This window comes from Arachis hypogaea, chromosome 12, assembly GCF_003086295.3.
Source record: "Arachis hypogaea cultivar Tifrunner chromosome 12, arahy.Tifrunner.gnm2.J5K5, whole genome shotgun sequence".
NCBI lineage: Eukaryota > Viridiplantae > Streptophyta > Magnoliopsida > Fabales > Fabaceae > Arachis > Arachis hypogaea.
Genome location: NC_092047.1, coordinates 61,650,482 through 61,675,575, shown reverse-complemented (window position 1 = coordinate 61,675,575; position 25,094 = coordinate 61,650,482). Strand labels below are relative to the sequence as shown.

Below are 25,094 nucleotides of genomic sequence, written 5' to 3'. Positions count from 1 at the left end.
ACTCTATGAAGCAAATTAACTCACACTTAACTCATAAATAAATTCTATAATCGCCCGCAACTTCACACTGTGTCCTCGAACCTGTGTCACTGAAAAGGTGGAAGATTTTGGGGTGAGAACAAACCATAAGTTCTCAGTAGGGAATGGAAATGCCATAAAAGTAATGAAATAAAATGCAAATAATTAACATACTCAAGAAAACTATATTTAATCAAACCTTTTGAATATACTCTTAGCTTTACTTTAACTAATTGATCACCTCTTCCTAAACTCAAAACAGATCTCAATGACAAGATTAATTATATCAATCATTTCAGTCACTTAATTAATTCTCAATCACAACGTCAATTATTAATCTCTTTAAAACATTCAGAAACTAAAAGTACAAGCAAGAGATTTAATTCAACATACAAACAAATTACAACAAGACAAGCAGCACAGTTACAAAGAAATAAGACAAGCAGACATAATCAAATGTAGATGTGCAAATAAGGATGATGCATGTCTAGCCCTAGTGCAGGTAATGAGCTCATTTGTCAGTTACATACCCGCTCCCGACGTTACCCAACAACCTCTGTCTGGATAAGGCTTTCCTGCTGGCAATACCTACTGCAAGCAACCTTTGTCTTGCAGGGCAGCACTTATTAGCCGATATACGCCCAATACACTCACTGTAAGCAACCTCTGTCTTACAGGAGCACACTAATCTTGATACCTCTGTAAGCAACCTCTGTCTTACAGAAAAGCATTATAGCAAGGTATCCCAGGAAAGCACTCTCAGTGGTTGTACCACCATCTATCTGACTGCCTTCATGCAGCAGATCATCACATAATCATTCTCATTATCATCATTCATTATCACTTTCACATTCTTAGGGAGTACCTCTTTCGTTCTCTGTTCAATTATACTATACAAACTCAATCATACTATACAAACTTCACATCTTTCACTTTTACAACATCTTAGCTCAAACAATTTCTCTTTATCATTTGGATTCAAATATTATAAAATTCACCAAACTCCTGAAAAGTAATCCTCTATTTCAAGCCCAAAGCATAACTCTTTTCATATTAAATTGAATTCAAAACATAATTCCTTTCTTAAATAATTCAAACTTGAAACATAAACCTTTCCTTGATAATTCCAAATTCTAAATAGTATAATTCTTCTCTTATTTAGATAAAACGCAAATAATATAATTTTTCAAGTTCAAATCTTTTAAAATGACTTTTCGAATAAAACCTCGGATTTTTATAAAATTTTGACAGCACCTCCCCTAAAACCCAGACTTAACCACCCTTACGGGTTCCCTCTTTCTCAACATCTCATCAAACTTTTCTCAACAATTGTCACAACAATATATCCTCAAAAATATTTGATAATAGTATAGAAAATCTATTTCTCAAATTCCATATCCAAGTAATCACCAAAACAACATCAGTAGTCTAATTTCAGTTTTATTTTTAAAATATCAAACGAATTCGTAATTACGATAACCTTGTATCCATGTGACCGTCTCGGATTAAGCTTTCTATTAAATCAAAAATCACAATTTTTTGCTGGCTCTAGCTTCGGGAATATAAGCAAAACCGTGACTGCTCTGTAGTGCCTTAAATCCAGAAGACAGCAGCAGCGTACAACATTCGAAATTTCATATAAAATCCAAATTAAATCCAAACACCTTCAAAATTAATGTGTTTAAACATAACTTATCCAAATTTCTTTTTCAATTGATTCCAGGGTCATACCATTTTTAATGAAGGAGTTACGTAGCTTGGAAGTTAGGTAATTTTCTGCTGAAGTCTGTTTTACAAATCATTGAACACAACCTCTTCCAAGTCCCATAACTCACTTATTAAAACATGGAAAACTCTGAAATTTAAATCATATATACTGAACATACTCAACTTTCACCTCCAATTGGTTTCATCTCAATATCATTCCAGAATTAAAAATTATAAAGTCTCAAAGTTACTGACTTAGAAAACAAAACCTGATTTTTACTGCATAATACATCTTACTTCAAAAATCCATATCTTTAAAACCACATCTCTAAAAATTCTAAATTTTTATGAAATTAAAGTATTAGGAACAGAGTTTCATTTAAAATTAGTTTCATTTCAAAATTCAAACTGGTGAATTTCTAATAGAAGAAACAAGTTGCTGCTGTGTTAAGCGTTCTGCAGAAAACCAGATTTGACATTCATAATTCAAAAATTCACCATAAATCATAAACTTAATGAAAAAGTCTCAAATTCACCAGTCCAGCTTCCTATAATCCCAAGCTTAAGCCAGACTTGGTCTCACGCAATTCCGATCATCACAAAATTAGTTATAGATTTTCAAAGTCTCCAGCTTCATTTAAAAGTAATGCAGAAAATTAAGTTTTACATTTTAACTTTGAAAAATCATAACTAGTTCTATAGTTAATTCAAACTTCTCAAAATTGAATCCCAACAACAACTTTTATTACAGTTTACTCAGCCTTTACTCTCATATCATTTCGATTATCGTTGAATAACTGATTCACTTCTAAAGTCATCTTTTAATTTCAAAAATCAGATTTTCAGCAACTAGTTCAACATTTTAAGATTCAGTCTTCCAATTATTCCTTAAGCCCAACTTCAATTAATCACTAACTAAGTCCATTACAGTAAACCAACTCAATAGCAACAATTTTAATTTGACCCATCAAAATACCGAAATCACAATAATCTCTCATCAAACAATTTATAATTCAATTTCACAAAATCAACGAATTCAACCAAAGTTCCAATAAAAATCTCAATCATTCCAATCATAATTTCAGCCACAAAACTCAACTAATTCAGTATAATCACATAGAGTCAGAACTTTGCAACAATTCCATCAATATCAGAGAAAACAATATTAATTACAGCTTCAAACACTCACAACAAAGCCCAAAGACACTCACAGCCATAACCTGAATTCAATAATCCAATTGAAGCACTAAAACAACATCAAACTTAGTCCAAATTTCACAACCTTAAACAAAGCTTATTCCTATCAAATAATCATATTTATGAATTATTTGCAATTACTCACTAAACCTCATTGGCATTCATAAGTTAAAACTGTTAATTTTGAAATAAATCCCCTACCTCAAGGTCGAAACTCACAGAAATCACTAAACCCAGCAGCTCCATTGGTAGTTCTAACACCCGTTCCGCTCTCTTGGCAGCTACCATTATGATTCTGGGCAGCTCCAGTGATGGTGAAAGGTCTCAGCATCAGCAAAACAGCGGCAGTAACGGTTCAGAGTGGAGCCAGAGCAGGGCCAGAGAAACAGCAACAGCAACGGTAGCTCCAGCAGCGGCAATGGCTTTCTGGTCAGATTCCAGAAACTAGAAGCAGAGGTAGAACTGGCGAGCGCTCCTCCTCCAGCGGCGGCTTGGTGAGATGCGGCAGCAGCAGATTGCGACAACGGTGGCGCCGCAGCTCAGTAAGGGCGACGCGGTGGCAGCTCGTAGGGATGGCGACGGCAACCCGCGGCGCTGACGGTGACAAGGCTGGTCGCGGGCTTCTCTTCGTGCGTCTCTCTCTTTGCGATTATGTCCCCTCGACGACGGCTTGTGGACGGATCGACAGTAACGCAAGCTTGTGGCTCCATGGACGGGACGGCGCCGTGAAGCAGCTCGACGGCGAGCTCCAGGGCGGCGACAGTGACGGCAGTGCGAAACACTCCCTTCTCTCTCGCGCCTTCGCTCTCTCTCTCTCACTCCACTTCGAACCTCTGTTTCCCTCAGCTCGATGGTGACGGCGGCGAGGCCCCCCAGCCAGCGCCGTCTCCTTTCTCCTCTTTCTCTTCCCTTCCCGCATCTCCTCTGTCTCCCTCTGTGTTCAGTGTGCGTGTGTATTGGGTGAAGGGTTAGGGTTTCTGATTCGGGCAAAAATGAGCGAATTAAAAATTGTTAAAATATATACATTGCAAGTATAGTTCTTAACTCACCAGAAATCTGCCTATCAATTTAAAAAGGTGTCACAGAGAAAATTTAAATTAAAATACTGGGAGTATGAGTCCCAGGTCGTCTCCCAACGAGTTGCAGAAAAGTGTGCTATTTTATTAATCAGAGGTTTTCAAAAAAGTTTGAGTTGAGTAAACAGTAAATTAAATTGGTGAATTTGAATAATGTAAATAAAAGCCTTGACTGGGAGTTGATTAGTTGGAATCCCTATTATTGTTAGAATACTCTCAAGATTAATTGACAATTAAAGGTTGTCCTGTTTAGTTATCCTTTACTAGGTAAGGAAAAGTCAAACAAGTTAGAATGCTACGTCTGTTCACAAGTTGCAATCCACTTAATTAAAAGAGATTGGTGTTAGTGACTAGAAGGCAATCCAACCATAAACCCAATTACAATCTTTCTTTTAAGCTTCCCAACTCAAGGGTTCCTTTCAATCAACTCCCCATCAAGTTAGGGAACTACTCACTCATTGTGAACATAAAATTCATAGCATATGAAAAGGAATTAAAGAAAGACATTGTAAATAAAAATTAAAATAGTCTATTAAAAATAAAAGTGATCCTTGTATTAAATGATCCTAAAAATATTCCAATGGTAAAATTAAACAAAGCAAAGAACATGGAAGAGTAAAGCCAAGTAAAGAAAACGAACTAGAATGACGAAGTCTTGATGAGGTAATAACTCTTCTCAGTGTTCCAATGCCAAAAAGTAAGAGAAAATTAAATCCTAAGAACTATGAATGTGTAGAGAGAAAACCTAGGGGAGGAGTAAAAACTAGATCTAAAACTAAAACTGTGTAGAATGAATGTTCTCCCTGATTTCTGCATGTTCTCTGGCTCTATTCTACTTTTCTGGGCCGAAAACTGGGTCAAAATAGGGCCCGAAATCGCCCCCAGTGATTCTGCAAATTATGCAGATCATGTATGTCACGTGATCGCGTCGCTCATGCGGACACGTCATTCGGCGTTCTGCTTTGCCACGCGGTCGCGTCATCCATGAGGCCGCGTCACTGCGATTTGCTCTTCTCCGCGCGGTCGCGTCATCCATGCGGCCGCGTCGCTTCTCGCTGGTCATCTCCTCAATTCCTTGTGTTCCTTCCATTTTTGCAGGCTTCCTTTCCAATCTCCAACTCATTCATGCCCTATAAAGCCTGAAACACTTTAACACACAGATCACGGTATCGAACGGAATAAAGGAGAAATAAAATACATAATTAAAAGTCTCTAGGAAGCAAGTTTTCAATCATGTAATAACTTCAGGAAGGAAATATAAATGCATGCTAAATTAACGAATAAGTGGGTAAGGATCATGATAAAACCACACAATTAAACACAATATAAACCATAAAATAGTGGTTTATCAACCTCCCCACACTTAAACATTAGCATGTCCTCATGCTTAATTGAAGGAGATAAAATAAATAAGTATGAACATGTAGAAACTCATGCAATGCAATGCAATCCTATATATATGAATGCAACTATATGATTCTTGTCCACTTGATCAAAAGTAAATAAGCTCTTCAAAACAATTGCAAATCAAATTCCACTAATTCTATCATTATACAGTAAGACAGATAAAAGTGTAAAAAGATAGCTCATGAAAGCAGGGAACATGGAAATTCAAGCATTGAACCCTCACTGATGATGTATGTACGCTCTAATCTCTCTAGTGTATAGGGTAATCACTCTATCCTTCTCTAGTCATGCTCTCTAACTTTTGTTCTTCTCCTAACCAATCAACAACAGTTAATATACCAATGCAAATATCATGAGGTCTTTCCAAGGTTGTAATGGGGCCAAGGTAGAGGTAGGGATACATATATGGTTAAGTGAGCTTATAAATTGAATCTTTAATTAACCCAAACTTTAACCTAACCTATGTATTTAGTGTAACCTTAGAATTCATACCTAGCTACCTAGAATTCCCTTTTACATTCCATACTCATGTGTCAACTTTTTATTTTAATTTTATCATATGTGCATTGATCTTTGAATTCTTAATTCAGCATTGGGGTAATTTTGTCCCCTTATTTATTTATTGATTGATTTTTTTTATATAGACATAAAAATAAACATAGCTTATCAATGCACATAGATTTTTAATTCTTATAGTTTCACATGAGTAGGTATCCAAATTCCCATTGTATTATCATGACACATTCCCTTAATAACTTTTGTTCCCACAATTTCCCATACTTAACTGGCACACACAATTCTATCTTAAGCTAACCAAAGATTCAATTTGGGATATACAATTGTTTTTCCGCTTAAGGCTAGTTATGTGGTGAAATATAAAACAAATGGGATTTAAAGGCTCAAAGTGGTTAACAAAGGTAATTGAAAAGGGTAGGCTTAATTTGGATAAGTGAGTTTAAACAAATAATGGCCTCAATCATATGCAAGCATACAAATATAATAAATATTGGACATATAGGATGAAACAAAATATAGATTACAATCATAGAGAAGTAAACACACAAGAATAAAATATTTATGGTTAAATAATGTAACCATGCATAAAGGCTCAAATCCTCACAGGTTGTGTGTTCTTTAGCTCAAAAATCATGTTCCAAATACAACTTCAAGCAGATTTATCATAAAAAATTTTAAGAATTAGTGAAATTTTGTTCCAAAGATAGAGTCTTAGAAGAAACTTATTGTCTTTTCAATCAAGTAGAGCATGCATGCAACTAACCTATTACTATGCAATTTATCCTATTCTATAAAAGAAAGAAAATCTAACTAAAATATCCTAATTTATTGGTGCTAGGGAAGAGAAATTACCTCCGGGAGTCAGGTACTGACCGACCTCCCCACACTTAAGGCTTTGCACCGTCCTCGGTGCCATCTGTCAGGAACAGGGTGTAGAACCTATGCACAATTACTCAAGAGGGGGGGTGAATTGAGTATTTCAACAACAATGAATCTTTTTGCGAAAGTTAAAGACAATATACAAAAGTGTTATTGTACTAGTATTTTTCCAAGAGCTTAACTCAATTGCTAAGCATTTATAAGGAGCTTTTACTTTCCAATAGACACCAACTCAAATAAATTGATCAAGCTTTTCACCAATCGGACTTAAGCTATTTCTTAAGTACTTACGAAGCTACTTTTCAATCACAATTTATTTGCTCAAAGGTAAAAGACAATAATATAGAAGAGATGAGTTTGGAGAGATGCAAACGCTATTTAGAGTGGTTCGGCACAATCCTTGTCCTACGTCCACTTTCTTTCTCAATCGCTATTGAGAAGTTCCACTATTGCCAAGCTTCAAGGTGCTCGCGCAAAACCTTTACAATCCGAGTCCTTAGTTTCTAAGACCTCACGGTATATGATCACCACTCGTATACTAACCCACTCCACTTAGAGACTCCTTCTCTAAGATTTGCCTTGAGTACTTAGTATACTTCTTTGGTATCCTCACCGACTATAGTGTTTATAACTCTTGACTCAACCTTGGAGATCACACTCCAATTTACAAAGTGTTACAAGAAAACAATTCTCAAAGAATTGTTGAGATGAAATGAGTACTCTCTAGAAGAGTGTATGATTACAAGTTTAGCACTATTGAACCAATTGATATTGCTCTCTCAAATTGTGTATTATAACACCTTTAAAATGTGTAGAATGAAAGAATATGAACAAGATAGTTTGCAAATACTCACATGTTTGAAATAAGGCTTTAATCCATCTATTTATAGACTTCCCAAACCTTAGAAACGTTTGGGAGTTAATGGGATGGAGCCGTTTTGTTAAAACTAGCCGTTTTTTTATGTTTTTGAATCATTTGCATCGATGCATAACACTTTGCATCGATGCAAATGTGTCTTTGAAGCTGAAATTTGAATTTTCAGCTAGGTTGCATCGATGCAAACATCTTTGCATCGATGCAACAAGTCGTTGCATGCTTTGCATCGATGCAAGATGAGTGTGCATCGATGCAAACCTTAAAGAATGGCTTAAAATCACTTCAAACTACTTAGGATTGATCTCAAACTTGTTGGAGTCAATTCCTATGCTTTTGTACCTTTGAAAACAAGTTTTTAAACCATTTGGCTAGCATCGAATTGCAAGATGTGCATCAAAACATTTTGTGAGTGTGTGTTGAGAGATTTAGCAATTGGTTCTTAACAAGAAGTTACCTAAGTCCTAAGACACTATACTTGTCTTCAAATGTTGTGGACTTGAGTTTCTTGTTGTTGTTGTGTTGCTTTCAACTCTTCATTCCTCAACGTTGAATGTTGGTTGATCTTTCAATATGCTTGTTCATTCAAGTTGTTTGTTGGTTTGTCTTTCATGTCGTTTGTTGGTTTGTCATTCATCAAAACCTATGAATACAAACTTCGCATACAAGCAACATGATTTACAATTTCCCCCTTTTTGATAATGACAAACCAATTTTGAGGATATGCATTTATAAATGATTTTGAAAGCAACAATAATGCACTTTGTTTTATAGAAAGCTTTGGAGAAGACTTCACAAAAAAAAAATTTGCAGGAGTTCCCCCTAAATATGTGCATTTGTTCCCTTAATGGGCGTTTATCAAAGAAAACAATTTAGATATCAAAGTTTTTGCTTAGCGGAAGTCTTTTTGAAAAAATTGTTTCGCAAACTTATTTCTTCTTTTCAAATCCTTAAACTTCTTCTTTTTTAAAAGTTTAAAATTTCAAATATCCTCAAACTTCTCTTCCCCCTTTTGATATTATCAAAAAGAAAGGATTTTGAAATGTGTCATAGAAGCATGCATAAAACAATGAAAATAGATATTTCCCCCTTTCAAAAAGAATTTGATTTCCTCTTTTTATATATAAAACGAGCATGCATAATTCCCCCTAAATAAGTGAAATATATTAAAGCATGCTCATTAACTTAAAATAGGGGTACCAAGCCTATTTTGAGTTATTCACCAAATAAGCATACAAGCATTAATCATTAAACAAAATTATGAAGAGCATATCAAAATATTAAAATCATAATAGAAATCCTTAGCTTACTAGGAGTTAGTTTAACAATTCATATAATGAAATAAACATAAAGCAATAAAAAGTGACTTGATGAAGAGGAGACAATCAATCTTGGTCTTCATCATCATCAGTGTCCTCTTCATATGGTAGGTGGATCCCGAAATGCTCATATAAGTCATCAATACGACGATCCAAGCGACCCGTGCGACGATCTACACGAGACACACGACGATTAAGTGCTTCAAGTTGCCTACCATGCTCTACGTCAATCCTTTGGATGTTTTGGTTGATGGATTGTAATTCTCTCATTATATCAACCAAGGAGGGTGGTTCCTGAGCTTGAGGTGCTTGTGGAGGAGCTTCCTCTTGAGGACCTTGTTCATCAACATTTCTTCTTCCCATTTTGTTGAGAATATGAGTGTTGATACAAGATTGAGGAGGTACTTCCTTGGTAATCTCATTTGATACATCAATACCAACATAATCAAAGACTTTAGACCATAGGCAAAGGAATCCTAATCCACCATTCCTATCCTTCATCTTGAGCCTAACCATATGTTGTATTATAAAGTATGGCCAATTAATCTTAATTCCATTCATCATAGCCCACATGACAATCAAATCTTCATCATTTACATTCGCATGCCCGGATATTCTAGGTTGCAATACATAGGTGACTAGATATAACAAAGTTCTATGTTCCGCACTCATTGAATTGCAACTAATTTTGGAATGAGCTCCTTGTACAAGATTGAACAAATGCATGGCATTGTCCTTTGAATAACCCCATTCATCAATTGGGGTTTTACCACCTTGAAACAAGTCACCTTGATTTGGCAGTTCCCAAATGGTGGCTAACTCATCACCATCTAGCCTATAATCCTTTCTTCCTATCTTGAAGAATAATGTGAAACTTGATTCATCTTCCTCATCAATCTCAATCATGAGTGTACTATAGGCTATGGCAACTAAATCCGGATAAAATTTACTCTTAATTTGAACAAAATCCATGAGACCTTGATGAACTAGAATAGCCTTAAGAGTATCAAAGTTATGAATGACAAGAAGGGTCGGATCCAAATACCTCGGAGGAATTTCCTTTCTTCCGGCGAGCCTTGCCTCATAGAATTGAAGATCTTCATTAGAAACAAAGTACCTTGCCAAAGGATGATTATTTGGAGGTGGAACCACACTTGAAGAACCTTTTGACTTCTTGACGGTTCTCTTGATTCTAGGCATTGTGGTTGATTTTGTTTTATGGGTTTTGTAGAGGAGAATGTGGGGACTTCAAATATGTAATTTGTTTGTAGTGGGTATCTAAGTTTTGTGAGTTGTATGAAGCTATATGTGAGCTTGTTTTGGAGGTAATGGAGGTTTGGAGGTGGAGATATGAGTTGTGAGGTTGAAGATGATGAAAAAAGGGGGTTTTGTTGCACAAAAATGCCAAATTTACGTGTTTTTATGCAATTTGGTCTTGTTTGCATCGATGCAATGGGCTTTGCATCGATGCACATAGCACGTCGTGTGCTTTGCATCGATGCAAAGCTTGGTTGCATCGATGCAACATGCATCATTTTGCCCAAAATCACCAAATTTTCATCCTTTGGTGGTTCTTTCTTCAATCCTTTGAGTTCCATCATGTATATACTCATTTAAACTATTATAAACTTCAATTTGTTGATCCTCCATTGTTTATAATCTTCAAATTCTTCAATCTACCTCAAGATTAATCACTCATTCATCAACTCATAAACCTACAAAACAATGGCTAATTGGATATCTCCAATGCTTAAGTTAGTAAGAGATAAAATAGCAATATAAATACAATGAATTCAAACAAATCATATTAGATTAGAATCCAAGATACCAAGTTTCATTATTTTTACTAACAAGGCATTTCACATCATTTGAGGAAACTTCATCTAGATTAATCATGTATACATTGTCAACACGGTGTCCAATTAGCACAATTTCATTAGTGTCTTGCCTTTTTATCAAACAACATTTTGAATCAAAGGTAACTAAGTTTCCTTTGTCACAAAGTTGGCTAACACTAATGAGATTATGTTTGAGACCTTTGACAAGTATAACATTATCTATGGAGGTAGAAGAATTTTTACCAACTTTTCCAACGCCGATTACTTTGCCGGTGTTGTTGTCTCCATAGATCACATTTCCTCCGTTTGTAGGCTCTATTGCGGTGAACTTTGATTCATCGCCGGTCATGTGTTTGGAGCATCCACTATCAACATACCAATTTGTATCCTTAGCTCCAACACGTACCTACAAAACAATTAAAATTGGGATTTAGGTACCCAAGTGAATTTGGGTCCTTGATGGTTAGTATGAGCATAATGCCCATAAGGTGCCCATCTCGTATCTTGACTACGAAAGTTTATATGTTTAATTCTTGTAAAGCATACGGGTGCTATATGACCTACTTTATTGCAATAATGACATATGACATTTGGATTATGCATCCTATGCATGTTTCTAAATGGTTGCCTAGGTTGTTTCCTAAATGCAACATCTTTTGATCTATATGCATTGTGATTATAATTTCTAAATGAAGCATGTTGAGGAGGATGTTTAAAGGCTTCATTCCTTTTAGGCATGCTTGCCTTTTGGGCTTGCGGTTGCCTAATAGGAGTTTTAGTATTTTTAAATTTTCCTTTTTCAAAACCTAAACCTTCCTTATTATGAACATGCTTTTGATTTTTCAACATTTTATCTAAGTTCTTTGAAGATTCATTGAACTTAGCTAAAGTGTTCTTAAGATTTGTAATTTCATTTTCATGCATTTTACAAGATTTGTATGGATCACTACTTGTGCTACACTTATCTTTTCCAAGATTGATATTCTCATTTTTCAACATCTCATTTTGTTTTAAAAGATCCATATTCTTTTTCTTTAGGAGAGAATAATCTTGGGTAAGTTTTGTGTACACCTCAAGTAAGGCATCATATTCATCTTGTAAATTAAAAGAAGTGGAGTTGTCATTACTAACCTTTTCTTCGCTTGCCATTAAGCAAAGATTTGCAACCTCGTCGTCATCGGAGTCGGATTCATCCTCGTTCTCCCATGATATGTATGCTTTCTCCTTCTTCTTAAATTTCTTGTTTTTGTCCTCCTTTTGAAGTTTTGGACAATTGGGTTTAATGTGTCCAACTTCTCCACACTCATAGCATTTTGGTACCTTTGTTTTGCTCTTGAAGTTTTTCTTCATTGCAAACTTATTGAATCTTTTTAATAAGAGTGCAAATTCTTCATCTCCTTCTTCTTCATTATCATCACTCTCTTCTTGTAGTGATGTTGTTTTAAGGGCGAGACTTTTCTTCTTGCTTTCTTCACCTTTTTGTCTATTTAGCATAGTCATCTCATAGGTGAGAAGATTACCTCGTAGTTGATCAAATGTAAGTTGATCATAGAGCCTTCCTTCCACAATGGCGTTCACTTTGGAGTTCCATTTTGGTGTAAGGCTTGTAAGCACCTTGGTCACAATTTGTTTATTATTGTATTTTGTGCCAAGCATGCTTAGGTTGTTGAAGATCTTGGAGAGTCTTTCAAGAGCTTCTTCAATGCTCTCTTCATCTTTCATTTTAAAATTTTCCCATTCATGAACCAACATAAATACCTTTGATTCTTTAACATGGTCGGTTCCTTCGTAAGTGATTTGGAGTTTATCCCAAATCTCTTTAGCGGTTTCACATGTAGAGATCTTCATATAATCATGCTCGTTAAGTGCACAATGGATGAAGTTGATGGCTTTATCATTCATTGCCACTTTCTTCCAATCATCGTCACTATATTCATTTTCTCCTTTCGGTACTTGCTTTAAGACGGAGACTTCTCCTTCTTTAGCACTTGTTGTCTTTGTTGGAATGTGATTTCCATTCTCAATAACTTTCCAAATTCTCACATCTTGAGAACGGATCCAAATTCTCATCTTATTTTTCCAATAAGAGTAATTTGTTCCGCTAAAAAGAGGAGGTCTAGCGGTTGAGTTACCTTCACTAGTGTTGTTGTTGTTAAAGCTTGTGCTTGCCATGATCTTTTCCCTTAAACGGTTAAGTCTTTCAAAGGGTTAAGCTCTGATGCCACTTGTAGAACCTATGCACAATTACTCAAGAGGGGGGGTGAATTGAGTATTTCAACAACAATGAATCTTTTTGCGAAAGTTAAAGACAATATACAAAAGTGTTATTGTACTAGTATTTTTCCAAGAGCTTAACTCAATTGCTAAGCATTTATAAGGAGCTTTTACTTTCCAATAGACACCAACTCAAATAAATTGATCAAGCTTTTCACCAATCGGACTTAAGCTATTTCTTAAGTACTTACGAAGCTACTTTTCAATCACAATTTATTTGCTCAAAGGTAAAAGACAATAATATAGAAGAGATGAGTTTGGAGAGATGCAAACGCTATTTAGAGTGGTTCGGCACAATCCTTGTCCTACGTCCACTTTCTTTCTCAATCGCTATTGAGAAGTTCCACTATTGCCAAGCTTCAAGGTGCTCGCGCAAAACCTTTACAATCCGAGTCCTTAGTTTCTAACACCTCACGGTATATGATCACCACTCGTATACTAACCCACTCCACTTAGAGACTCCTTCTCTAAGATTTGCCTTGAGTACTTAGTATACTTCTTTGGTATCCTCACCGACTATAGTGTTTATAACTCTTGACTCAACCTTGGAGATCACACTCCAATTTACAAAGTGTTACAAGAAAACAATTCTCAAAGAATTGTTGAGATGAAATGAGTACTCTCTAGAAGAGTGTATGATTACAAGTTTAGCACTATTGAACCAATTGATATTGCTCTCTCAAATTGTGTATTATAACACCTTTAAAATGTGTAGAATGAAAGAATATGAACAAGATAGTTTGCAAATACTCACATGTTTGAAATAAGGCTTTAATCCATCTATTTATAGACTTCCCAAACCTTAGAAACGTTTGGGAGTTAATGGGATGGAGCCGTTTTGTTAAAACTAGCCGTTTTTTTATGTTTTTGAATCATTTGCATCGATGCATAACACTTTGCATCGATGCAAATGTGTCTTTGAAGCTGAAATTTGAATTTTCAGCTAGGTTGCATCGATGCAAACATCTTTGCATCGATGCAACAAGTCGTTGCATGCTTTGCATCGATGCAAGATGAGTGTGCATCGATGCAAACCTTAAAGAATGGCTTAAAATCACTTCAAACTACTTAGGATTGATCTCAAACTTGTTGGAGTCAATTCCTATGCTTTTGTACCTTTGAAAACAAGTTTTTAAACCATTTGGCTAGCATCGAATTGCAAGATGTGCATCAAAACATTTTGTGAGTGTGTGTTGAGAGATTTAGCAATTGGTTCTTAACAAGAAGTTACCTAAGTCCTAAGACACTATACTTGTCTTCAAATGTTGTGGACTTGAGTTTCTTGTTGTTGTTGTGTTGCTTTCAACTCTTCATTCCTCAACGTTGAATGTTGGTTGATCTTTCAATATGCTTGTTCATTCAAGTTGTTTGTTGGTTTGTCTTTCATGTCGTTTGTTGGTTTGTCATTCATCAAAACCTATGAATACAAACTTCGCATACAAGCAACATGATTTACACAGGGGTGGGCTGGTAGCAGTATCTCCACAGTCGGGACCATCATGGCTCCCTGTGCTGGTAAAAGAAGTGGAGTCCGGGGTGTCTGAGTCCTTGAAGTGTCCCTTGAGTAGCTCCTTGAGGTGTTTGAATCAGCGCTCGTTACAGCGCTCTCTTAACTTCGCTTTCTGTTCTTGCCGATCCAACCTTTCGATTATCTGCTGGAGCAGTTCATCTGTTATAGGTGCTTGTGGTGTTGAAGAAGGAATGTCTTCAACCGGTGCAGTAGGAAGGCTTGTAGTGGCTGCTGGAAGTCTGAGGTATTTCCCGTTAGGGACATACTGATCATCCTGTGGAAGCATGGCTTTGGTGTCCCCAGCTCTGTAGGAGACTCCGGCTGCTGAGACAAGATCTGAGACCAAAGCGGGAAAAGATAAGTTGCTCGCAATTTGTACGTGTCCTATGACATTCCGGATATGTCTTGGTAGATTCAGAGGTTGGTCTGTAAGGATGCACCATAGTAGAACGGCCATGTCCACAGAGAAGGAAGACTCGTGAGTGCTCGAAAAGACATAATGGGACATGATCTGTGCCCATACGCGAGCCTCCAAGGTAAGTGATGAAGCCGATATTCCCTTAGGGCAGGTACGATGGTATCCGTAGATCCAACGGCTGCCAGGTAGTGTGATAACTCTGAGAACAGCTTCCCAGTCAAATTGGTACACCTGGCGCTTGAGTGTGGCTTCTTGAAAGGCGTTCAATCCTTCTGGAATAGGGGGAAGACCTAAAGCTTTTTGAATAGCCTCTTCTTTAATGGGGACTTGCTTCTGGCGGATAAAGACAGACTGCAGGGTAGGCAGGTAGAAGTTAGAGTAGAACTCAACTACCCAAGAAAGATTGACCTGCCTTGGTTGTCTCTGTAGGAAACCCCATTGTCTTCGTTCAATTTGCGGCTCAACAAAAGTAGCAATATGGGGCGGGAGGATAAGAAGGTGTTCGTTGTTGTAGCTCCTTTCAGCGAGGATGGGAAACATCTGCTCACAGTAGCGATTGGGAAATCGCGCAGTGTCCTTTGCTTGAAAGGCTTTCTCCTTTTCATCAACCTTTATGATCCTCTTAACTCTCTTTGTTGAGGGCTTGACTGCAGTTGAAGAAGGCTCTGCCACTAGTGTTCTTTTAGTTCCTCTTCTTCCTGGTGGTTTGGGAGTAGCTTTCTCTTTTCCTTTCTTGGTGGCCATCCTGAAAAAGGGAAGGGAAAGTAAATTAAATTCAAAGAGATAGAGCAATGAAGAGAATGGAAAATGATGGTTATAAATGCACATTAAAAGGTAAATGACGTTAACACGCGCTCATGAGTACATGTGAAAAATCATTAATGGAAAACAGTTAGTGCATATGATGACAAGTGAATGCAAGGTGTTTATTGGCATGCCGGAAAAGGGCATGAGTAGCATAGATCAAGCATCACTTTGTAGCAAACCATTACGTTTGTATTGACAATTAAATTTAATTAATAAAATAGTAGAGGGAGTTTATGAAAAGCAAGCATTGAATAGTAGAATAGAATAATGTAGAGAGGTGCATAATGCGATATGGGCTTTTTCACAAACACATAGCATGCATGGTGAATAAGGTATAGAAAGTATTAAAGTGAACATGCAAGCAACCCTTTAAAGAAAATAATATATAATTGCCAAACAATTTACAACAATCTACAAGCATATAATGAAAAATAATGACTCAAATAAAATTCTAACACCATGTAAAAAGGAAAGAAGAAGAAGGAAAATATAAATAATGAAAAGAAAAAGAAAAGAAAAGAAAATAACATATAAAATAAGAAGAATGGTAAAAAAGCAAAAAGTGAAGAAGAAAATAAAACCTTGTTAATGGAGGTGAAAGAGAGAGAGAGAGAGAGAGAGAGAAGATAGAAGGAAGAAGGGAGAAGGAAGAAATAAGGAGGGAAAAGAGAAATTAGGATTTGGAGAAGAGGAAGATAAGATAGTTTGGCAATTAAGTTTGAGATGTGCGGCGTAGGCGAAACGGCCGCGTGGGGCACGCGTTCGTGCGATTGCTCTGCAAGTAAGGTGACGCGGTCGCGTCGGTCATGCGGTCGCGTGACCCATGTTGTGCTTCTGGTGCAAGTACAGCTTCGTGCCTGCACAACTCTCTGTTCGAATTGATATTTTTGCCAAATTTAGGGTTACGCGATCGCGTGGGACACGCGATCGTGTGAGTGGGCTTCAGAAAGGAATGACGCGGACGCGTGGGCCATGCGTCCGCGTGGGTAGAGTTGTGCGTTCAGCACCAATCCAGCACCACTCTCGCACAATAATTCGTTGTGCACCCTTTTTACATCGAAAATCAGGGCATGCGGCCGCGTGAGTCACGCAGTCGCGTGGGAGGCCATTATGCCCATACAACACGGACGCGTCAGCGACGCAGTCGCGTGGGTCGATTTGTGCCACTGGCACGCCTCCAGCCATGCTCCAGCGTGACTCTCTGTTCGCTTTTATTTTTCTCCCCTCTCCTTGCGACGCGGACGCGTCGTTGATGCGGTCGCGTCGCGTGGCATTTTTTTTTTAATTAAGAATATGCAAATGCAGATGTACGAAAGTACTGATAAAGAGAAGAGTTATTGAATATGAAAAACTAAAAATAAAGAAAAGAACGATCATACCATGGTGGGTTGTCTCCCACCTAGCACTTTGCTTTAATGTCTGTAAGTTGGACGCTCCACTAGCTCAATCTTCTGCTATGTGGGGATCTTCCAAGGGGAAGATCTCAAGCTCCTTGTTTTTTTGCATCTTCTCGCCATGGTATAGCTTCAGACGTTGTCCATTAACCTTGATAAGTTCAGAGCTTGAAGGATGGCTTAGGTGATAAACTCCGTACGGTTCGGCCTTTTCTACACTGTATGGACCTTCCCATCTTGATCTCAACTTGCCTGGCATGAGCCTCAGTCGAGATTTGTAAAGGAGGACTAAATCCCCAGGTTGGAACTCTTTCCTCTTGATGTGCTGATCATGTGCAGCCTTCATCTTCTCCTTGTATAGTCTTGAGTTCTCATAAGCTTCTAAGTGAAGGCTCTCCAGTTCTTGCAGTTGCAACTTCCTTTCAGCTCCGGCTTTCTCCATTCCCATGTTGCACTCCTTGACTGTCCAAAAGGCTCTGTGCTCTACTTCAACTGGGAGATGACAAGCTTTTCCATAAACTAAGCGGAAAGGACTCATCCCAATGGGTGTTTTGTATGCTGTTCTATATGCCCAGAGTGCATCTTGTAGCCTGGTGCTCCAGTCTTTTCTATGAGGTTTGACTATATTCTGTAAGATACGCTTTATTTCTCTGTTTGACACCTCGGCTTGCCCATTGGTCTGAGGATGGTATGTTGTCGCAACCTTATGAATTATCCCATGCTTCTTCATTAATCCTGTTAGTCTCCTGTTACAAAAATGGGTGCCTTGATCGCTCACGATTGCTCGTGGTGATCCAAAGCGACAAATAATATGGTTTCTCACAAAGGAAACAACAGTGTTAGAATCATCAGTGCGGGTAGAAATTGCTTCCACCCATTTGGAAACGTAATCCACAACTAACAATATATAAAAATAACCATTAGAATTTGGAAAAGGACCCATGAAGTCAATGCCCCAAACATCAAAAATTTCACAAAAAAGCATAATTTGTTGAGGCATCTCATCCCTCCTGGATATATTACAAAATTTTTGGCATGGGAGACAAGATTTACAAAACTTAGCAGCGTCTCTAAAAAGAGTAGGCCACCAGAATCCACAGTCTAAGATCTTTCTTGCTGTTCGTTGAGGGCCAAATTGCCCTCCACTCTCAGATGAGTGACAGGCCTCTAAAATGGACTGGAATTCTGATTGAGACACACAACGTCTAATTACCTAATCAGCGCCACATCTCCATAAATATGGATCATCCCATATATAATATTTAGACTCGCTTTTCAGCTTGTCTCTTTGATGCTTAGAAAAGTTTGGAGGAAATGTGCGGCTAACTAGATAATTAGCTACAGGTGCATACCAAGGGAATACCTCAGATACTGCTTGCAAGTTATTAAATGGAAAATTATCATCTATAAGAGTAGAATCATCCTTAATGTGCTCAAGGCGACTCAAGTGGTCTGCCACTAAATTCTGGTTACCATTCCTATCCTTTATTTCTAAATCAAATTCTTGTAATAGCAGTATCCAACGTATAAGCCTTGGTTTGGACTCCTTTTTAGCTAATAGATACTTTAAAGCTGCATGGTCCGAATACACCACTATTCTAGTACCAAGTAAATAAGCTCGGAATTTATCCAGAGCAAAAACAATAGCAAGAAGCTCTTTCTCAGTAGTAGTATAATTGGACTGGGCAGCGTCTAAAGTCTTAGATGTATAAGCAATAACAAAAGGATCCTTACCTTCACGCTGAGCCAGCGCTGCTCCTACTGCATGGTTGGAAGCATCGCACATGATTTCAAACGGCTGGCTCCAGTCTGGTCCTCTCACAATTGGGGCTTGAGTCAGGGCGGCCTTCAGCTTATCAAACGCTTGTTTGCAATTTTCACTGAACTTGAACTCAATATCCTTCTGCAGTAATCTGGATAAGGGAAGTGCTACCTTACTAAAGTCCTTAATAAATCTCCTGTAAAAACCTGCATGGCCAAGGAACGAACGGACTTCCCTCACAGAGGAGGGATAAGGTAAACTAGAAATAACATTCACCTTTGCTGGGTCTACAGAAATGCCATTATTAGATACCACATGTCCTAATACAATCCCTTGTTTTACCATAAAATGACATTTTTCAAAATTTAATACAAGGTTTGTATTAACACCTCTATCTAATACTCTAGATAATCCATCTAAGCAAAGGCTAAAAGAATCACCATAAATGCTAAAATCATCCATAAAAACCTCCATACAGTCCTCAATAAGATCAGAGAAAAGACTCATCATACACCTTTGGAAAGTAGCTGGTGCATTGCACAAACCAAAGGGCATTCTCTTGTAAGCATAAGTCCCAAAAGGACATGTAAAAGTGGTCTTTTCCTGATCCTCAGGAGCTATATGAATCTGGAAATAACATGTGTAACCATCTAAAAAGCAATAATGTGATTTACCTGACAGGCGATCCAGCATTTGATCAACGAATGGAAGTGGGTAGTGATCCTTACGGGTGGCTTGGTTGAGACGCCTGTAATTAATGCAGACTCTCCAAGCATTCTGAACTCTAGTTGCTATGAGCTCTCCATGCTCATTCTTCACTGTAGTGATTCCAGACTTCTTGGGCACCACTTGTACTGGGCTAACCCATTCACTATCTGAAATGGGATAGATGATACCTGCTTCCAATAGTCTGGTCACTTCCTTTTTGACAACTTCCAAGATAGTGGGATTCAATCTTCTTTGGGGTTGACGGACAGGTCTTGCTCCCTCTTCTAAAAATATTCTGTGTTCACATACTTGAGGGTTGATGCCTACTATGTTTGCCAAACTCCACCCAATTACCTTCTTGTGCCTCCTCAGTACATCAAGTAACTACTCTTCTTGTTGAGAAGTGAGTTCCCTTGCAATGATAACTAGAAACTTCTGCTCATCTTCAAGATAAGCATATTTGAGATGTGGAGGGAGAGGTTTTAATTCCAACTTCTGATCATGGGCAGGCTCTGGATTGTCTGGAGCTTGTGAAAATGCCGAAGTGCCCTCATTGTCAGTCAAGAAGGTCCCCACACTTGGACCTTGTCCAGTGTGTGATGAGCGGATAATTTATACGCTTTTTGGCATTATTTTTAGTATGTTTTTAGTAGAATCTAGTTACTTTTAGGGATGTTTTTATTAGTTTTTATGTTAAATTCACATTTCTAGACTTTACTATGAGTTTGTGTGTTTTTCTGTGATTTCAGGTATTTTCTGGCTGAAATTGAGGGACTTGAGCAAAAATCAGATTCAGAGGTTGAAGAAGGACTGCTGATGCTGTTGGATTCTGACCTCCCTACACTCAAAGTGGCTTTTCTGGAGCTACAGAACTCAAAATGGCGCGCTTCCAATTGCGTTGGAAAGTATACATCCAGGCTTTCCAGCAATATATAATAGTCTATACTTTCGCCGAGTTTAGATGACATAAAAGGGCGTTGAACGCCAGTTCTACGCTGCTGTCTGGAGTTAAACGCCAGAAACACGTCACAAGCCAGGGTTGAACACCAGAAATACGTTACAAACTGGCGTTCAACTCCAAGATTGACCTCTACACGTGTAACATTCAAGCTCAGCCCAAGCACACACCAAGTGGGGCCCGGAAGTGGATTTATACATCAATTACTTACTTCTGTAAACCCTAGTAACTAGTTTATTATAAATAGGACTTTTTACTATTGTATTAGAGATCTTTGATCAGTTTTATGCTATCTTAGACTTTCATGGGGGCTGGCCATTCGGCCATGCCTGAACCATTATCACTTATGTATTTTCATACGGTAGAGTTTCTGCACTCCATAGATTAAGGTGTGGAGCTCAGCTGTTCCTCAAAGATTAATGCAAAGTACTACTGTTTTTCTATTCAATTCAACTTATTCTGCTTCTAAGATATTCATTCGCACTTCAACCTGAATGTGATGAACGTGACAATCATCATCATTCCCCCACAAACGCGTGCCTGACAACCACTTCCGTTCCACCTTAGATTGAATGAGTATCTCTTGGATCTCTTAATCAGAATCTTTGTGGTATAAGCTAGATTGATGGCGGCATTCATGAGAGTCCAGAAAGTCTAAACCTTGTCTGTGGTATTCCGAGTAGGACTCTGGGATTGAATGACTATGACGAACTTCAAACTCGCGAGTGCTGGGCGTAGTGACAGACGCAAAAGGAGGGTGAATCCTATTCCAGTATGATCGAGAACCTCAGATGATTAGCCGTGCTGTGACAAAGCATTTGGACCATTTTCACAAGAGGATAGGATGCAGCCATTGACAAGGGTGATGCCTCCAGACGATTAGCCATGCAGTGAAAGCGCATCGGACCATTTTCCAGAGAGGATAAAAAGTAGCCATTGACAACGGTGATGTCCTTACATAAAGCCAGCCATGGAAAGGAGTAAGCCTGATTGGATGAAGACAGCAGGAAAACAGAGGTTCAGAGGAACGAAAGTATCTCTATACACTTATCTGAAATTCTCACCAATGATATACATAAGTGTTTCTATCCTTATTTTCTATCTAATTATTATTTATGTTCGAAAACTCCATAACTATTTTATATCCGCCTGACTGAGATTTACAAGGTGACCATAGCTTGCTTCATACTAACAATCTCCGTGGGATCGACCCTTACTCACGTAAGGTTTATTACTTGGACGACCCTGTGCACTTGCTGGTTAGTTGTATCGAAGTTGTGAATGAAAAACAATTTATTAAGACGTGCGTACATAGTTTTTGGCGCCGTTGCCTGAGATCACAATTTCGTGCACTAAGTTTTTGGCGCCGTTGCCGGGGATTGTTCGAGTTTGAACTACTGACAGTTCATCTTGTTGCTCAGATTAGGTAATTTCTTTTTGTTTTATTTTCAAAAATTTTTCAAAAACCTTTCAAAAATTTCTCATCTATTTTCAAAAAAAAAATAAATCTTTTCAAAAATATATTTTTCTTCAGAATTTTTAAGAATGAATTCTAGAGTTTCATGAAGCATGTTGAAGCCTGGCTGGCTGTAAAGCCATGCCTAATTCTTTTGGATAAGGGCTTCCAACCATCAGCATAGAGGCAAGTTAATTGGAATGTCAGCCGTGGCATGTCTGAGTTACATACTAAAGCTTGGCTGGCTATTAAGCCATGCCTAACCCTCAGATTGGAGCTTTAGACTAAGAATACAAGATTCCTGGGATTCATATTAAAAAATTTTGAAATCCTTATTTTCTTTTTCCTATATGTTTTTTCGAAAAAAATATACAAAAATCCAAAAAAAAAAATCATAAAAATAAAAAATGTTTCATGTTTCTTGTTTGAGTCTTGAGTCAAGTTGAAAGTTTGGTGTCAATTGCATATTCATCTTGCATTTTTCGAAAAATTCATGCATTCATAGTGTTCTTCATGATCTTCAAGTTGTTCTTGGTAAGTCTTCTTGTTTGATCCTGATGTTTTCATGTTTTGTGTCTTTTCTTGTTTTTCATATGCATTCTTGCATTCATAGTGTCTATACATGAAAAATTTCTAAGTTTGGTGTCTTGCATGTTTTCTTTGCATATAAAAATTTTCAAAAATAAGTTCTTGATGTTCATCTTGACATTCAAAGTGTTCTTGGTGTTCATCTTGACATTCATAGCATTCTTGCATGCATTCATTGTTTTGATCCAAAATTTTCATGCATTGCATCATTTTCATGTTTTTCTCTCTCATCATTAAAAATTCAAAAATCAAAAAAATATCTTCCCCATTTTCTCTCTTAAAATTTCGAAAATTAGATTTGACTTTTTCAAAAATTTTTAAAATCTAGTTGTTTTTATGTGTCAAATCAAATTTTCAATTTAAAAATCTTATCTTTTTCAAAATCTTTTTCAAAAATCAAATCTTTTTCATTTTTCTTATCCATTTTCGAAAATTTAAAAAAAAAATATTTTTCAAAAATATTTTTCTTATCTTTATCTCCTAATTTTCGAAAATAACATCATCAATTAATGTTTTGATTCAAAAAAATTCAAGTTTGTTACTTGCTTGTTAAGAAAGATTCAAACTTTGAGTTCTAGAATCATATCTTGTGATTTCTTGTGAATCAAGTCATTAATTGTGATTTTAAAAATCAAATCTTTTTCAAAACTAATTTTAATCATATCTTTTCAAAAATATCTCTTTATCTTATCTTTTTCAAAATTTGATTTTAAAATATCCTTTCTAACTTCTTATCATCTTATCTTTTCAAAATTGATTTTCAAATTTGTTTCAACTAACTAACTAACTTTTTGTTTGGTTCTTATCTTTTTCAAAACTACCTAACTAACCCTCTCTCTAATTTTTGAAAATATCTTCCCTCTTTTTCAAAATTTCTTTTTAAATAACTAATTATTTTAATTTTTTATTTTAATTTTCGAAAAATTACTAACCTTTTTCAAAAACTATTTTCGAAAATCACTAACTCTTTTTCAAAAATAATTTTCGAAAATTCTCTCTCTCTCTTATCTCCTTCTATTTGTTTATTCATCTACTAACACTTCATCTCACCCAAATTCGAACCCCCTCTTCCATCTGTGTTCGAATTTTTTCTTCTTCTTTTCTTCTACTCACACAGGGACCTCAATACTATGGTAAAAAGACCCCTATTATTATTATTTTTCTGTCCCTCTTTTTCGTATGAGCAGGAGCAAGGACAAAAACATTCTTGTTGAAGCAGATCCAGAACCTGAAAGGACTCTGAAGAGGAAACTAAGAGAAGCTAAATTACAACAATCCAGCAAGCACCTTTCAGAAATTTTCGAACAAGAAGAGGAGATGGCAGCCGAAAATAATAATAATGCAAGGAGGATGCTTGGTGACTTTACTGCACCTAATTCCAATTTACATGGAAGAAGCATCTCCATTCCTGCCATTGGAGCAAACAATTTTGAGCTTAAACCTCAATTAGTTTCTCTGATGCAGCAGAACTGCAAGTTTCATGGACTTCCATCTGAAGATCCTTTTCAGTTCTTAACTGAATTCTTGCAGATATATGATACTGTTAAGACTAATGGAGTAGATCCTGAAGTCTACAGTCTCATGCTTTTCCCTTTTGCTATGAGAGACAGAGCTAGAATATGGTTGGACTCTCAACCTAAGGATAGCCTGAACTCTTGGGATAAGCTGGTCAAGGCTTTCTTAGCCAAGTTCTTTCCTCGTCAAAAGCTGAGTAAGCTTAGAGTGGATGTTCAGACCTTCAGACAGAAAGAAGGTGAATCCCTCTATGAAGCTTGGGAGAGATACAAAGAGCTGACCAAAAAGTGTCCTTCAGACATGCTTTCAGAATGGACCATCCTGGACATATTCTATGATGGTCTGTCTGAATTAGCTAAAATGTCATTGGATACCTCTGCAGGTGAATCCATTCACTTAAACAAAATGCCTGCAGAAGCTCAAGAACTCATTAACATGGTTGCTAATAACCAGTTCATGTACACTTCTGAGAGGAATCCTGTGAGTAATGGGATGCCTATGAATAAGGGAGTTCTTGAAATTGATACTCTGAATGCCATATTGGCTCAGAATAAAATATTGACTCAGCAAGTCAATATGATTTCTCAGAGTCTGAATGGAATGCAAGCTGCATCCAACAGTACTCAAGAGGTATCTTCTGAAGAAGAAGCTTATGATCCTGAAAATCCTGCAATAGCAGAGGTGAATTACATGGGTGAACCTTATGGAAACACCTATAACCCCTCATGGAGAAATCACTCAAATCTCTCATGGAAGGATCAACAAAAGCCTCAACAAGGCTTTAATAATGGTGGAAGAAATAGGTTTAACAATAGTAAACCTTTTCCATCATCCACTCAGCAACAGACAGAGAACTCTGAATAAAATACCTCT

At 37.2% G+C, this 25,094-nt stretch overlaps 1 non-coding gene across 1 annotated transcript; it reads right to left on the bottom strand.

Annotated features, from left to right (window-relative positions):
• Positions 1-24,419: 24,419 nt before the first annotated feature.
• Positions 24,420-24,527, bottom strand: LOC112730814 (small nucleolar RNA R71). The gene has a single exon (XR_003166622.1). It is a non-coding gene; the product is annotated as a small nucleolar RNA R71 (small nucleolar RNA).
• Positions 24,528-25,094: the final 567 nt, after the last annotated feature.